This window comes from Cherax quadricarinatus, chromosome 24 (assembly GCF_038502225.1).
Source record: "Cherax quadricarinatus isolate ZL_2023a chromosome 24, ASM3850222v1, whole genome shotgun sequence".
NCBI classification, from domain to species: Eukaryota; Metazoa; Arthropoda; class Malacostraca; order Decapoda; family Parastacidae; genus Cherax; species Cherax quadricarinatus.
Window position 1 is genome coordinate 16,125,600 of NC_091315.1, and position 6,101 is coordinate 16,131,700.

The window sequence follows — 6,101 nt, forward strand, 5'->3', positions numbered from 1 at the left end:
AATACCAGAAACAGCACTGGTCCTAGGACTGACCCCTGTGGGACCCCGCTGGTCACAGGTGCCCACTCTGACACCTCGCCACGTACCATGACTCGCTGCTGTCTTCCTGACAAGTATTCCCTGATCCATTGTAGTGCCTTCCCTGTTATCCCTGCTTGGTCCTCCCAGTGTGTAGGTGTCTCCCAGTGTGTAGAGGTTTCCTAGTGTGTAGGTGTCTCCCAGTGTGTAAGTGTCTCCCAGTGTGTAGGTGTCTCCCAGTGTGTAGGTGTCTCCCAGAGTGTAGGTGTCTCCCAGTGCGTAGGTGTCTCCCAGTGTAGGTGTTTCCCAGTGTGTATGTCTCTAAGTGTGTAGGTGTCTCCAAGTGTGTACGTGTCTCCCAGTGTGTAGGTGTCTCCCAGTGTGTAGGTGTCTCTCAGTGTGTAGGTGTCTCCCAGTGTGTAGGTGTCTCCCAGTGTGTAGGTGTCTCCCAGTGTGTAGGTGTCTCTCAGTGTGCATGTGTCTCTCAGTGTGAAGGTGTCTCCCAGTGTGTAGGTGTTTCCGAGTGTGTAGGTGTCTCCCAGTGTGTAGGTGTTTCCGAGTGTGTAGGTTTCTCCCAGTGTGTAGGTGTCTCCTAGTGTGTAGGAGTCTTCCAGTGTGAAGGAGTCTCCCAGTGTTTAGGTGTCTCCCAGTCTGTAGATTTCTCCTAGTGTGAAGGTGTCTCACAGCGTGTAGGTGTCTCCTAGTGTGGAGGTATCTCCTAGTGTGTAGGTGTCTACTAGTGTGTATGTGTTTCCCAGTGTGTAGGTGTTTCTCAGTGTGTAGGTGTTTCCCAGTGTGTAGGTGTCTAACAGTGTGTAGGTGTTTCCCAGTGTGTAGGTGTCTCCCAGTGTGAAGGTGTCTCCCAGTGTGTAAGTGTCTCCCAGTGTGTAGGTGTCTCCAAGTGTGTAGGTGTCTCCCAGTGTGTAGGAGTCTCCCAGTGTGTAAGTGTCTCCCAGTGTGTAGGTGTCTCCCAGTGTGTAGGTGTTTCCCAGTGTGTAGGTGTCTCCCAGTGTGTAAGTGTCTCCCAGTGTGTAGGTGTCTCCCAGTGTGTAGGTGTCTCCCAGAGTGTAGGTGTCTCCCAGTGTGTAGGTGTCTCCCAGTGTAGGTGTTTCCCAGTGTGTATGTGTCTAAGTGTGTAGGTGTCTCCAAGTGTGTACGTGTCTCCCAGTGTGTAGGTGTCTCCCAGTGTGTAGGTGTCTCTCAGTGTGTAGGTGTCTCCCAGTGTGTAGGTGTCTCCCAGTGTGTAGGTGTCTCTCAGTGTGCATGTGTCTCTCAGTGTGAAGGTGTCTCTCAGTGTGAAGGTGTCTCCCAGTGTGTAGGTGTTTCCGAGTGTGTAGGTTTCTCCCAGTGTGTAGGTGTCTCCCAGTGTGAAGGTGTCTCCCAGTGTGTAGGTGTCTCCCAGTGTGTAGGTGTCTCTCAGTGTGAAGGTGTCTCCCAGTGTGTAGGTGTCTCCCAGTGTGTAGGTGTTTCCCAGTGTGTAGGTGTCTCTCAGTGTGAAGGTGTCTCCCAGTGTGTAGGTGTTTCCCAGTGTGTAGGTGTCTCTCAGGGTGAAGGTGTCTCCCAGTGTGTAGGTGTCTCTCAGTGTGAAGGTGTCTCCCAGTGTGTAGGTGTCTCTCAGTGTGAAGGTGTCTCCCAGTGTGTAGGTGTCTCTCAGTGTGAAGGTGTCTCCCAGTGTGTAGGTGTCTCCCAGTGTGTAGGTGTTTCCCAGTGTGTAGGTGTCTCTCAGTGTGAAGGTGTCTCCCAGTGTGTAGGTGTCTCTCAGTGTGAAGGTGTCTCCCAGTGTGTAGGTGTCTCCCAGTGTGTAGGTGTTTCCCAGTGTGTAGGTGTCTCTCAGTGTGAAGGTGTCTCCCAGTGTGTAGGTGTGTCGCAGTGTGTAGGTGTCTCGCAGTGTGAAGGTGTCTCGCAGTGTGTAGGTGTCTCTCAGTGTGAAGGTGTCTCCCAGTGTGTAGGTGTCTCTCAGTGTGAAGGTGTCTCCCAGTGTGTAGGTGTCTCTCAGTGTGAAGGTGTCTCCCAGTGTGTAGGTGTCTCTCAGTGTGAAGGTGTCTCCCAGTGTGTAGGTGTCTCTCAGTGTGAAGGTGTCTCCCAGTGTGTAGGTGTCTCTCAGTGTGAAGGTGTCTCTCAGTGTGAAGGTGTCTCCCAGTGTGTAGGTGTCTCTCAGTGTGAAGGTGTCTCCCAGTGTGTAGGTGTCTCTCAGTGTGAAGGTGTCTCCCAGTGTGTAGGTGTCTCTCAGTGTGAAGGTGTCTCCCAGTGTGTAGGTGTCTCTCAGTGTGTAGGTGTCTCTCAGTGTGAAGGTGTCTCCCAGTGTGTAGGTGTCTCTCAGTGTGAAGGTGTCTCCCAGTGTGTAGGTGTCTCTCAGTGTGAAGGTGTCTCTCAGTGTGAAGGTGTCTCCCAGTGTGTAGGTGTCTCTCAGTGTGTAGGTGTCTCTCAGTGTGTAGGTGTCTCTCAGTGTGAAGGTGTCTCTCAGTGTGAAGGTGTCTCTCAGTGTGTAGGTGTCTCTCAGTGTGAAGGTGTCTCTCAGTGTGAAGGTGTCTCTCAGTGTGTAGGTGTCTCTCAGTGTGAAGGTGTCTCTCAGTGTGAAGGTGTCTCCCAGTGTGTAGGTGTCTCTCAGTGTGAAGGTGTCTCTCAGTGTGAAGGTGTCTCCCAGTGTGTAGGTGTCTCTCAGTGTGAAGGTGTCTCCCAGTGTGTAGGTGTCTCTCAGTGTGAAGGTGTCTCTCAGTGTGAAGGTGTCTCCCAGTGTGTAGGTGTCTCTCAGTGTGAAGGTGTCTCCCAGTGTGTAGGTGTCTCTCAGTGTGTAGGTGTCTCTCAGTGTGAAGGTGTCTCTCAGTGTGAAGGTGTCTCTCAGTGTGAAGGTGTCTCTCAGTGTGAAGGTGTCTCCCAGTGTGAAGGTGTCTCTCAGTGTGTAGGTGTCTCCCAGTGTGTAGGTGTCTCCCAGTGTGTAGGTGTCTCTCAGTGTGAAGGTGTCTCTCAGTGTGAAGGTGTCTCTCAGTGTGAAGGTGTCTCCCAGTGTGTAGGTGTCTCCCAGTGTGTAGGTGTTTCCCAGTGTGTAGGTGTCTCTCAGTGTGCATGTGTCTCTCAGTGTGAAGGTGTCTCCAAGTGTATAGGTGTCTCTCAGTGTGTAGGTGTCTCTCAGTGTGTAGGTGTCTCCCAGTGTGTAGGTGTCTCCCAGTGTGTAGTTGTCTCCCAGTGAGTAGGTGTCTCCAAGTGTATAGGTGTCTCTCAGTGTGTAGGTGTCTCCCAGTGTGTATGTGTCTCTCAGTGTGTAGGTGTCTCCCAGTGTGTAGGTGTCTCTCAGTGTGAAGGTGTCTCTCAGTGTGAAGGTGTCTCCCAGTGTGTAGGTGTCTCCTAGTGTGTAGGTGTCTCCCAGTGTGTAGGTGTCTCCGAGTGTGTAGGTTTCTCCCAGTGTGTAGGTGTCTCCTAGTGTGTAGGAGTCTTCCAGTGTGTAGGTGTCTCCGAGTGTGTAGGTTTCTCCCAGTGTGTAGGTGTCTCCTAGTGTGTAGGAGTCTTCCAGTGTGTAGGAGTCTCCCAGTGTTTAGGTGTCTCCCAGTGTTTAGGTGTCTCCCAGAGTGTAGGAGTCTTCCAGTGTGTAGGAGTCTCCCAGTGTTTAGGTGTCTCCCAGTCTGTAGATTTCTCCTAGTGTGAAGGTGTCTCCCAGCGTGTAGGTGTCTCCTAGTGTGGAGGTACCTCCTAGTGTGTAGGTGTCTACTAGTGTGTATGTGTTTTCCAGTGTGTAGGTGTTTCTCAGTGTGTAGGTGTTTCCCAGTGTGTAGGTGTCTCCCAGTGTGTAGGTGTCTCCCAGTGAGTAGGTTTCTCCTAGCGTGTACTTGTCTCCCAGTGTGTAGGTGTCCCCTAGTGTGTAGGTGTCTCCTAGTGTGTAGGTGCCTCCTAATGTTTAGGTGTCTACTAGTGAGTAGGTGTCTCCCAGGGTGTAGGTGTTTCCCAGTGTGTAGGTGTCTCCCAGTGTGTGTCTCTTAGTGAGTAGGTGTCTCCCAGTGTGTAGGTTTCTCCTAGTGAGTAGGTGTCTCCCAGGGTGTAGGTGTCTCCTAGTGTGTAGGTGTCTCCTAGTGTGTAGGTGTCTCCTAGTGTGTAGGTGTCTACTAGTGTGTAGGTGTCTCCCAGTGTGTAGGTGTCTCCCAGTGTATAGGTGTCTCCCAGTGTGAAGGTGTCTCTCAGTGTGTATGTGTCACCCAGTGTGTAGGTGTCTCCCAGTGTGTAGGTGTCTCCCAGTGTGCAGGTGCCTCCCAGTGTGTAGATGTCTCCTAGTGCGTAGGTGTCTCCCAGTGCAGGTGTCTCCATTGTGTAGGTGTCTCGCACTGTGTAGGTGTCTCCCAGTGTGTAGGTGTCTTCCAGTGTGTAGGTGTCTCCCAGTTTGTACGTGTCTCCCAGTGTGTAGGTTTCTCCTAGTGTGAAGGTGTCTCCCAGTGTGTAGGGGTTTCTCAGTGTGTAGGTTTCTCCTAGTGTAGGTGTCTCCCAGTGTGTAGGTGTCTCCTAGTGTGTAGGTGTCTCCTAGTGTGAGGGTGTCTGACAGTGTGTAGGTGTCTCCCAGTGTGTAGGTGTCCCCAAGTGTGTAGGTGTCTCCTATTGTGAAGGTGTCTCACAGTGTGTAGGTGTCTTTCAGTGTGTAGGTGTCTCACAGTGTGCAGGTGCCTCCCAGTGTGTAGGTGTCTCCCAGTGTGTAGGTGTCTTCCAGTGTGTAGGTTTCTCCTAGTGTGTAGGTGTCTCCTAGCGTGTAGGTGTCTCCTAGTGTGTATGTGTCTACTAGTGTGTAGGTGTCTCCTAGTGTGTAGGTGTCTCCTAGTGTGTAGGTGTCTACTAGTGTGTAGGTGTCTCCCAGTGTGCAGGTGTTTCCCAGTGTGTAGGTGTCTCCCAGTGTATAGGTGTCTCCCAGTGAGTAGGTGTCACCCAGTGTAGGTGTCTCCCAGTGTGTAGGTGTCTCCCAGTGTATAGGTGTCTCCCAGTGTGTAGGTGTCTCCCAGTGTGTATGTGTCACCCAGTGTGTAGGTGTCTCCCAGTGTGCAGGCGTCTACCAGTGTGCAGGTGCCTCCCAGTGTGAAGATGTCTCCCAGTGTGTAGGTGTCTTCCAGTGAGTAGGTGTCTCGCAGTGTGTAGGTGTCTCCCAGTGTGTAGGTGTCTTCCAGTGTGTAGGTGTCTCCCAGTGTGTAGGTGCCTCCCAGTGTATAGGTTTCTCCTAGTGTGTAGGAGTTTCCTAGTGTGTAGGTGTTTCTTAGTGTGTAGGTGCCTCCCAGTGTATAGGTTTCTCCTAGTGTGTAGGAGTTTCCTAGTGTGTAGGTGTCTCCTAGTGTGTAGGTTGCTCCCAGTGTGTAGGTGTCTCATAGTGTGTAGGTGTCTCCGAGTGAGGAGGTGTCTACCAGTGTGTAGGTGTCTCCCAGTGTATGGGTGTCTCCCGGTGAGTAGGTGTCTCCCAGTGTGCAGGTGTCTCCCAGTGTTTAGGTGTCTCCCAGTGTGCAGGTGTCTTCCAGTGTGTAGGTGTCTATTAGTGTGTAGGTGCCTCCCAGTGTGTAGGTGTCTCCTAGTGTGTAGGTGTCTCCTAATGTGTATGTGTCTCTCAGTGTGTATTTGTCTCCTAGTGTGTAGGTGTCTCCTAGTGTGTAGGTGTCTCCTAGTGTGTAGGTGTCTCCTAATGTGTATGTGTCTCTCAGTGTGCATTTGTCTCCTAGTGTGTAGGTGTCTCCTAGTGTGTACTCACCTACTTGTGGTTGCAGGGGTCGAGACTCAGCTCCTGGCTGAGTGTGTAGTTGTATCATATTCAACTTGTGTAAAATTTGTGAAGATAACTTTGTGAATGATTCTTTCAGTATTTATATATTACAATGTACACTGGAGAGAGTTAGTCTTATAGGGGTCATGCAGAGCCTAAGGAATGATCCCAGGAAGGTGCGGAGTAACTGTGAACTCTTGGACTACGAGCACTACAGCGTCAACTCATCACTCTCCCACATCCCCTCCCGTCATCTTGGGAAGCAATTTGGGAAGAATTAGGTCAGAGGTTGTTAGAGGGTTTGAGTATTGTATACAATTACTCTTCATTAAGAAGTTGGTGTAGCCATCATAAAGTTTTCCCCTTC